Source organism: Nicotiana tomentosiformis, chromosome 6, assembly GCF_000390325.3.
Source record: "Nicotiana tomentosiformis chromosome 6, ASM39032v3, whole genome shotgun sequence".
Classification (NCBI taxonomy): Eukaryota; Viridiplantae; Streptophyta; class Magnoliopsida; order Solanales; family Solanaceae; genus Nicotiana; species Nicotiana tomentosiformis.
Genome location: NC_090817.1, coordinates 110036467 through 110047887, shown reverse-complemented (window position 1 = coordinate 110047887; position 11421 = coordinate 110036467).

The window sequence follows — 11421 nt, the reverse complement described above, 5'->3', positions numbered from 1 at the left end:
TTTTGAAGTTTTTCTTCACTATTTTTTGTCATTCCTTTGTGAAACTTTGATGATTTTTTTCGATTTTTTACTGTTTATGTAATGTGTATTTCTATTTTTAATTTATTTCGCTATTTGTTCTATTAATTAATATGTAAGCTTTTCTGTTATGGAAAATTTGTTGTTGTGCAATTTCATACATATTAGGTTCATATGATGTACTAATTAATAATAGTTGTCAATTTTTTACTAAAGAGAGAGAGAGAGAGTTATGTTTTAAAATCGGAGCGGGTCAATATTCGGACGGGTTACAAGTGAGTTTAATTATATTTTGGTTGATGTTTAAGTTATTCCAATAGAACAGTGACACGTGGATATTAATTTAAAAAAAAATTCCAGAAATTTTTGTTAGTAATAAGGGTAATGTTGAGCCAAAAAAATAACGGTAAGGGCATTTTTATTCAAATAGGTGGACGGAGGACATTTTTGTACCAATTCTAATACTCCAGGGACAGTTCTGACCCTTTTTCTTTGTAACAATTACCTCCCCTACAATTTGAGATTATATTTACCTCTTTTTTGGATTACTTTGTAATGAAAGTAGCTTAAAATGATAAATTTTCAAATATGTTATAATTATCCCTTTTAAACTTAAAAGATTAAATTCCAAGTTTACAACACAAACTTCCCCTTAAAAACTAGAAGAGATTGGTTTTTATGTTGCAACATTTTGAATTTAGTTTCAAATTTTCTCATATTAAACAACATTTAAACAAAAAATAGAAAAAATAAATTATATAATCGAAGACACGTGTGTGTCCTTGTATATAAAAGAAGAATTAACCCGATTAGCCACCCGGTTAACTCGAAACACCAATTGGAGTCCAATAACATCAAAGTCAACTCTTGGTCAAATTTATGAACTCTTAAGTCTTTCAAATTGCCAACTTTCAATATATATTGTTGAATTCTTCTAGGAACCTCCGAAACCAAATCCGAACATACGTAAAAGTCCAAAATCATCACACTAATCTATCAGAATAATCAAAACCCAATTCTGAGTCCGTTTACCCAAAAGTCAAACCTTGGTTAACTATTCCAGCATAAAACTTCTAAAACGAGAATCATTCTTCCAAATCAATCCCGAACAGCTCAAAAACTGAAACCAACCATACACGCAAGTCATAATACATAATATGAAACTACTCAAAGTCTCAAACCACTGAATTGAATGCTAAAGTTCAAAACGATCGGTCGGGTCGTTACATTCTCCCCACTTAAACATGTGTTCGTCCTCGAACGTACCAAGAGTCGTTCCAAAGCCATCAAATCGCCATATAACCTCACTATGCACATAATCATGGGCGATCCCATGTCACCCCAATCCATATAAGTCTGACAACACCACCTAACAGAGGGTCTTTACTTCAACATTAGTCCATAAACCTTAAAACCCAAATCTCCAACATATGGAACTTATTATATGACCCGATTCTTGCATCTATATACCGTATAACTCTGAACAAGCTGTATCAATCCATAACCATATCCCAAGACATAATCACATGATATACCACATAACTCAAATACTCATAGCAATAACTTCCGGCCGCAATAGTTGCTCGATAACCAACCCGACAACGGTAACAAACCTCATATAAACTAAAACCTTGTTCTGAACCTTCGTACACTTCCAATGATGAAAGAAACATACAAAAACTCATAACCATCCATTAGATCAACAAGTCGTGGAGCTCTCTTGCTCGATAAGAACCATAGCCAAAATCTAAGCCGATTAGCGACACAATTATTACAAACATACCTTGATCAAATCCGATGGAACTCATTTCAAGCCCAATAACCTCACCTCATCCAGTACAAGCTACTCGACTGAACTGTCACATAAATCCTACTTAGATCCGTATACCATGCAATTTGTGTACCAACGAACAATAATTGAGATATATCAAATGATGGAAAGAGAATGAAAATGAAGAAACCATCCCGCCAGCTCAACAGATACCACCGCGAAGCGCAATGCTATCAACCCACTTCACAATGGGAAACATAACATACGAAGTAAGCACAAAGGATCATATCCTAGCATAACGCCGCTGCGATGCATGACCCAATCCGACACCGGTCCACCTGGAATACGTCGAGCCATGATACTCACAATCAACAACCATAAGCATATCAACAACAAACACACGAAGCGCGTGACCATAACCATTGAGATATGTATATCATTATATACCAGAAACATGAAGACCATAACCAAGGCACAATCAACCATTCAATACTTCAAGAGCAATCTCGCTCGAATTTCGCTACAAAGCCCAAACATAACTGCATCGCTATAATATATGTATAATTTATATTTGATATGTGTATAATAATGTATAATCAATGTATTTTCTATGTATATGATTAGAAAAAGTAAATAATGAATATGACCGGCTACTTCTGTAAAGAACCTTATATAAAACTTGACAACATTTTTACAAATTAAACTCTTGATTTGAATATTCATTTTTAATCTTAAATTTCAGACCATGTAACCACTTTCGAACTTCAAAACTACGATTTAATTCTTAAAAAGTGGCCAAGTTTTAAATACAAAGCGACAAAAAATGGGCATATGTCTCACTCTCTCCCTTTTGTATTTATCTAAAAGCCCATTTTCAATCGGGAAAATTACGTGACACATCAAACGTTTATACTGTATTTATCATTCGTAATTATACTTTCAACAAATTTACCATTAGTAGCTATATTTAAATTTTATAGCAAATCCATGAAATAGGAGATTAATTATTTTGAACTGAAACAAGATAACGACAAGCTCTCATACCTCAGTTAGTTAGATTGCCTGTTTAGCTAGCGAAGGACTTGAGTTCGAATCTCAACAAGAACATTTATTTTTCTATATTTATGTATTTTGCCTTAGTTGTATCCATTGCACGAATAAATACAGTCGATACATGTTGTAACCTTTGTATATACCCCTGTATACAGTTGATACAAAGTTGTATCCTATGTATATACCCTTGTATTTCGCCTTGGTTACAATTGATACACATTGTATTCGTTGCGAGAATGAATACAATTGCGCAGATAATACAGTTGATACAGGTTGTACAGTAGTTACGAATGGTAATTAGGCAAATTATAGTTATTAGGCTCTAAACTATAGTGATTTATGAAAATTTCTCTTTTCACTCCCCACACAACTTGCCCATGGGCCATTCAAACGATACCTTTAGCAAAGAATTAACTCAAATAGCCGCCATCTAATCTCTTAAATTAAAAATATATAATATACGTATAATATACGTATAATATATATTACAATGTATAATCTATGTATACCGGCTAAAAAAATAAATAATAAATCTGACCGGCTATTTGTGTAACAATCCATACTTTAGTGAGGACCAATCACATGACTCGAAGCATCGGGGCATGTAAGTTAAAGATATATGCTAAATTTGACATACTGCACATTACAAATGAGAAAACATTAGAAATTACTTTTGATTGTTAAAATATAAATTAACAAAATTGACAAATATAAAAGCGAGTCTCCTTCCATTTATTACGCTGTATGCTAAATAAAACTAATTAGAAATTTTACTTTTTAGAGTATTAGTTTGGAGATATATTTAAAAAGAAACTTGGAGTTCGATTAGGACAAATGGAGTGAGCATATATTGTTTACGTTATTTCGATGCAGGTAATGGTCAAATAACGATTGGTTATTAGTGTGTGTTAGGTTGGAATTTCGTTTTAGAACAGGCCCATTAACATCCCCATTTTATTTTGGGCGATTTGCATAAATAGAACATTTCGTTGCTATTATTGATTTTTTTTATCCCGCTTATTCCATGGGTAGAACTTTACACTTTTGACCTTAAAGGTTTGTCCATGGAACAAGTGGGAATCAAAAAATCATGATCATTCATTTTTAAGGTCATTGAGCGTAATTTCCTATTTTGTTAAGCACGGTAAGAATACCACTACATGGCAGCTCAAGGATAGCTTGTTCTTGAAGTTGTGTTGTCCATAAAAGAAATTTTATAATCGATACTAATAGTAAATAATTCGAGCTCAAATGGTTTGAATCTTAACTTTCTTGATCTTAAACTTGGGTGTAAGGAAAAACTTTGAATTCTTTGTTCTTCGACGCTTTCTTTTGCTTCTTTGTAGCTTTGTTTATAGATTTGGAGAAGACTAAACATTTATTGTAAGCGAACTATTTTGCTTGATTCGATTGGTTCACTTAAATTATTTAAATCAATCGCACTTGATTTATGATAAAATTGTATTTAACATGTTCTTTCAAAACTCGAGAAGTATCAATGACTTTTGATTTGTTTGACATAGCAATGTTATAAAGTACAAGCTCGGGCCTAATGATTAAGAAATAGGGAATCTTACATAAATGTACCATAAAAAAATCTTAACTTACTAACCTCTAGCCATTAATCATACACTTACCAAAACTAGCCAAACACATATAAAAATTTAAAACTCAAATAAATAAGATTCTTTCTCTCCAAGAATCACACACAAAGATCTCCTTCCATATTTTAAAGTGTGATTAGCAACATTAGATGCAAGACGGAAATAAAATTTCGTGGATGAGGTAGCAAATAAGATGATGAAATATAATATATATATATATATATATATAAGATTCCAAAAATCTAAGCAAAAAACGACTTTTTTCCATGGGTATGGTAGAGATTCATTGAAAATATATAGATGAGTCAATATACAAAATTTGAGGAAGATCGGAGGTGATTTGACTGATTTAATATCAAAATTCGTAGTTAAAATCGAGTTCAAAAAATTCTTCTGCGACACATGTATCAAACATGTATCACGCATGTATCTCACACGCAGGTATACGTGGATATACATGTGATACATATTTGATACAAATATGATACATATATCATTTTTTCATGTTCATCTTCTGTTTCGAATTTTCAATTCAAACCACTCAAAACTCCACCAAATCATCGCAAAACTGAGATTCAAGCTCCTTAAGATGTAATCTATTCTAATAACATCTACTCAAAAGAAAGCAAAATTTAATCTTTTTTGGCTACAAATAGCTAATTGGCCAATATTGATAATATTTTAAGAATTGACCAATTTTTGTGATAAGTTACTTATAAATGGATATAGTTGGTATTTTTCCAAAGAAATATTCAAATGTTTAAGCAAAGGAAATATTCAAATTCATCTGATTTTCACGTAAGTTTATGCAATTTGATTTTAGAGAATTAATTCAGTTTTATAGATCCTGGATTCGGATCAATATGACATAGAAAACTTTTGTACTGATTTTATATAGTAGTAAAATTGTTGCACGATTTATTCTCAAGTTTCTTTTACTAACATATTATACTCATCCTTTTTCCTTCTAACTCATTCAAATCTAAAACATACTAAAAGGGCAGCTCTATATACAAAGTATTCTGTGTTCACACAAGGTTTGGGAAAGGGTAATAACCCAAGCCTCCCATAATATAATTATTGACTGCTTTTACGACTCAAATCCGTAACTTATAGGTCATACGAAGATAACTTTACTGTTTACCCTAAAAACGGATAACAATTAAATTTATATTTGGGTTTAAAGATATGCAGATTAATTCAATACAAATGATAAATGGCGTTAAATTAAACAGATAAATGGCGTAATAAATTGTCAAACCAATAAGGAGAGTGATCCCGGACTCAGTAACGTCTTAATGAAACGCCTGCCTTCGATCTCGGGCTCACACTAATGAAGAAATGATGAACAATAGTAAGAACTTTGAATAACAAAGAAAATAAGAGTACATTGCCTTGATATGAGTGTTACAATGTGTGTCCATGAATAATAATCTTTCCCCTCTATATAGTAGGGGATTTTTACCCCTAGTACAATTCTAAAAACGGAAAAAATCTTCCGTTTCGCCGATCACCGGTATAAGCCGAGATTCACGTCGTGATATCCGGTTAGGCACGGACATCACAACCCTTTGTTAGTCGTGCACGGCTACTTGGTAATGTTCTCCGAAGTCTTCAATCTTCAGATCGGCCCTCGAGGATATGACCCTGATATCCCTGAGGGCAGGTGCATTGCCCAAGCCCTAATATGAGGAGTTCTTCGTTCTGACTCTGATATAATACGTCCATGTTCCTACTCTGATTGGCTCACTAAGAAGACGATTCATGCAGCGAGCTTGGTTCTACAAGTATACAGATAGTCCCCTCGTTTCTCAGAGAGTATGTTTGCCGAAACGATGGGAAACGACAGATGAATCCGGTTCCTTCCTTCGTACGTTTCAACGTGGAGCCAAAGCGTCCTATCACTCGCGTTGTTCTGACTTCGGACACGTGTCGTTTACCGACAGGTTGCCTTCGAATGCGGAGCGTCAGTTGTTCTCTATAAAAGCCTCATTTCTTTGTCATTTTTCTACTTACCGATCAAACCGCTATCTTCAATCCATCAACCATTATCAGAACCTTCATCAAATCTTCAAATCTTCATCCATGTTCTTCAATCTTCATAGCAATCTCCAGATTTCTACCAAAATTTCTTCAAATCTTCATACCATGTTCTTCATCTCCAAAACCCATTTCTCCAAAACTTCGTGTTTATTTTTCAAATTTTCAAACTATCTCAAATGACAATGGCAAAACTGTCGAAAACCATTCCTTAACAAGTTGCCTCTTCATCTTCTCAGCCAATTGCTGGTACTGAAGCGGTCGCCCCCGAGGTGGTGGCCCTCGAAATGGCTTCTCTTGAACCGCACCTTGAGCCTCCTTTTTCGGCGTTTATCCCCAGGGGCTGCTCAATCGGTGACGACTTCAAGGTCAAGATGCATTCGCGCAAACAAGACCGAGGTAAAGGGGTCTCGAGATATATAAGTTCTATGACCGATGATGTTCTTCTCATAGTCCGTAAGGACTGCGATTGGAAAGGCAAGGACGTAGTAGCCCCCAGGCCCTAGGACGCCGTTACTACCTATGTGAAGGAGTACTTAAGTGTTTACACTTATCCCTTCATGATGGGCCCAGTGGACCTTATCATCCTGGATTTTTGCAAGAGGTACGATGTATACTTCCGGCAAATCCATCCGACAATGTGGAGGATTGTGACCCTCCTCCATTACTTCATGAACAAGACCGAATCTCGTCAGTTCACGATCGACCACCTGCTCCAATTATATAGTCCCCATATGTTCCGAGGGGGGCTGATCAAGCTTACACGTCGGGCCAACAAAGCCCATTTTCTAGTATCGACGAGGACCAAGACCAAGGTTGGCTGGGACGCTTCGTCTGAGTGAAGACCAAGGATTTTATCCCCTCAGAATACATTCCATTCCCTAAGAAGTTAAATGCATCTCGTAAGTGTAACTCCTTCTTTTAACATCAAAATTTCCTCTTCCTTTATTTCGACCTTTTTACTTGTGTTTGTGACCGTGCAGCTATTGCCCGGGTTCTGAATGCGGTGCCCCGGTTAAAGAAGTGGATCGAAGGCATATGTACTCAAATATCCTACTTCGAGCGCACATGGCGCGAACTCTCAAAGGGTCGATGGGAAGCCCATTCTCATGGTAAGGTCCCTTTTCCGATTAGTCATCATTATGTCTCCATCTTATATTATACTAACCCCTTCTCTTTATCATTGTAGGTTTGCCTAAGACCACCTAAATTAGGCCTTCGGAAGGGAACGAAGATATGTCCCCGCCCGTTGATCCCTATGTTGCTGCCACTGAGGGAATGAAGAAGAGAAAAATAAAACCATCGGGCTCCCCGAGCTACGAGGCGAAGAAACAGAAGAAGCGGGTGCTCTGCGAGCCAAGGAGGGGCTCCAGTTCCCGTGTGCCTACCTCTGACTCCCTCCTTCAGCTTAGGGATGAGCCGGAGGATGAATCTGGCTTCGTAACTCACGGGACGACCACCTATCCCGGGTATAGGGAGGCATCCGAGAGGGAGACTCGCGAGACCAACCCCTTTCTAACTTAGAAAGCCGACGCGGATCCCCGAGGTGAAACTTCCTAGGATGCCGATTCTGCACCGAAGGAAGTGCCCGGAGTGATTGGGATCTCGGGGACGCCCCCTTACACCTAGTCAATGCTCGAAGAAGCCCAAGAAAGGAAGGAGAAATCTAACGAAGGGGATCATGGCGTGGACGATCCCCTTCATTCCTTTTTTACGGAGTGGAATCGTCCAGCTTGGAAGATGTTTTTGGGATGGGCGACCTGGAAGTACCGAGAAAGGATCCTTCTTCAGAAGTCGGAGGGCTAAACTCAAGCCCAAAGTTAGTCAACCAGTTCCCCGCCCCGAGTGCGAACCCCGATTGTAAGAGGTCGATAATCATCACTATCCTAAAGGATGCCCGGGTTCTTTCTGCTCCCGTGGGTGTAGCTAGCCATCTTCGATACCTGGTGACCGAAGAAGACCATGCAAAAATGAATGAGGTGGACGTGTCGTGCCTGTTCAATGACGCGCAACAGGCACTGAATCGAGTAAGGCATCATTACGCTCTTTCGACCTTTGACTTAGTCCTTGATATTTCTCATATATTCTTTATTTTACCCTTTTGCGGGCCTCAGTACTCCATCAAGAAAGCTTTCTTCGGTACCGTACTGAGGCTAACCAGCTCGAGGCTGAGGTCAAGGAGCTTGCCTAGAAAAAAGACATGTATAAGCTTCTTAGCGAGCAACACGAAGGGGTCGTTAAGATTCTCCAGGCCGAGCTAGATGCGGCTCAGAAGGAGCATGTCGACTTGGTGGAAAAGGTAAATGTTTTTGAAGTTAGCAACAAAGACTTAGCCATGGCGACTAACGACAAAATCTCGCAGCTTCAGCAGAAGATTGACCAGATCGACCAACTCCGAGCTGAAATGAATGAGGTCCAAGTCATGGCCAATGTTTGGAAGAGTAAAATGTATCGGCTGGCCTTGGAGAAGGAGACCGCCCAGGCACAGCTGGCATCAGTGGAGGTTCAACTCCGAGTGGAGAAAAAGAAAGCTAAGCTCGGGCTTGACAAAACGAGGACCTTCAAGCTCAACTAGGTTCGGCCATTGCCAAACGGGATGCCCTCGACAAGGAGCTCGAAATGGCAAGGTCCAAGTCAAAGCAACCTTGGATGATGCTGAAGACATGGTAGCCCAGTATAGAGCTGATGTTGAAGCAGTCGATGCTCACCTGAAGATTACTGCTGAGTACGTAAGGCGGCTATCCCAGAGGGAGACCCTTCAGGAGATCCATGCCCGAGGCTTCGACCTGTCATCCGAGCTCTAGGAGGCGAAACGACTTGACGTCGAGGCCAAGAAACTAGCCGAACCCGACGATGAATAAGGCTCTAGAGAACCCGAAGATGAAGAAGGCACCGACGACTCTGGTGACGAGTCGGGTCCTGGTGAAGATCAGGCGTAGATACCTTAGGATTTTTTGTCTTTGTTTTTGTATGTTGTACATTTATTTTGTTGAGGCTGTTTTCGTTAGCCTTCATAAAGACATTTCGGAATGTATATAAAGTTTTCCCTTTTGGAAATTTTGAAGTCTATTATTTTGAAGCATCCTAATTGCAAAGATTTCAAATGCCTTAGCACAGAATCAAGCGTAGTAATAAGTCATTTTTCGGAGGTCCGAACAAGACTCGTCCTCAATACAAGTTTTGTTTGAAATTTATGGGGGCGTGGAGTGACCGGAAGCTTTCTCCAAGATGCTCGTTTAAATATTTTTAGAGTGTATCTTTGTCTAGGGTAACCTTTGGACAGGTTTAGAATGTTGTTGAAGGCCTTATGCTTTGATTACGGGCTTCGGACGTCTCCGAACTATTTTTAGGGTGGCCGTAGACTTTTAGGTTTGGGCACTGCCTAATAGGCTTTGTGCCTCCGGGTTTTGATAACCCGAACCGCCCGAACTTATCAAGGACGACAGTTCCCGAGTGGGGTTAGCCCTTTGGGCTCGGACAGGGGTGGCCCTTGGGCTCGATAGTTCTCGGGTAGGAATAGCCCTTGGGCTAGATACTTTTAAGAAGAAAAGAGTGTTTGTTAGCAAGGTAGAAACTTTCTTTCATTTCTATGTGTAACGTACAAGATTGCATAACAACTCATATTGTAGCCGGGGTGACCTATGCGGGCACAAATCATTTGATCGTTTGGCCCTTACAATGAATCCTAACCATCGATCCTAGACTATTCAAGCACATAGTTCCTTCCTTACTAAAAATTATGACCCGAGGGTGATGGCCCCCAGTATTCGAGGTCGATCGTAAAATGGACTTGGATACTGTTGATGCGACCATTGACTCCGATTTAAAACCGGTCTTCGACTCTAAGTTAGCATGATTTATTATTGCCTTGTTAAAAACCTTGCCGGAAAACCCATTTGGGACAAAACCGGTTCAAGGAAAAAAGAGTTCAACGCATGTTATCAGGCCTAATCAGCTACATTCTCCTTTGGTTGTTGCCTGCAAGATTTAGCCAAAATAAAATAAATAAAAGAAAACAAATGATGGTGTACCTTAGCAGTAGTATTGTTTTAAGTGGGTCACGTTCCAGTTGTTTGGTAGTTGTGTGCTGTTTCCCGCTTCGAGTTTGTGTGAACCTTTACCGGTAATCCCGATGACTCGATACAAACCTTCCCAATTTGTTCCCATCTTCCCTTAGTTCAGGTTTCGGGTGTTCTGTGTTACTCTTCTTAATACCAAGTCCCCGATGTTGAAGTGTTGGAGGTTGGTTCTTCGGTTGTAATATCTTTCTATCCGCTCTTTTTGGGCGGCCAATCGGACTAGAGCGACCTCGCACCTCTCGTCCAGTAGTTCTAGGCTCGTGCTTATAGCCTCACCGTTTGATTCTTTGGCTGCATATCGAAACCTAAGGATCGGTTCTCCCACCTCGACCGGTATTAGTGCTTCGGCACCGTAGACTAACGAAAATGGGGTGGCCCCAATACTGGATTTTGAGGTCGTGCGATATGCCCATAAGACTTTAGGCAAGATTTTCTTCCACTTCCCTTTGGCATCGTTCAACTTTTTCTTAAGGTTTTGAAGGATTGTTTTGTTCATCGAATATGCCTGCCCATTCCCACTAGGGTGATAGGGTGTTGACAAGATCTTCTTGATCTTATGGTCCTCGAAAGATTTGCTGACCTTGTTGCCGATGAACTGCTTCCCGTTATCACATACTATCTCGTCCAGTATACCGAACCGACATATTATGTGATCCCAAATGAAGTCGATGACCTCTTTTTCTCGTACCTTCTCGAACGCTTGAGATTCAACCCATTTAGAGAAATAGTCAGTCATAAATAGTATAAATTGAACCTTATCGGGTGCCCGTGACAGGGACCGATGATGTCCATTCCCCATTTCATGAACGGCCATGGTGACAGGATCGAGTGTAGCAACTCCTCGGGTTGGTGGATC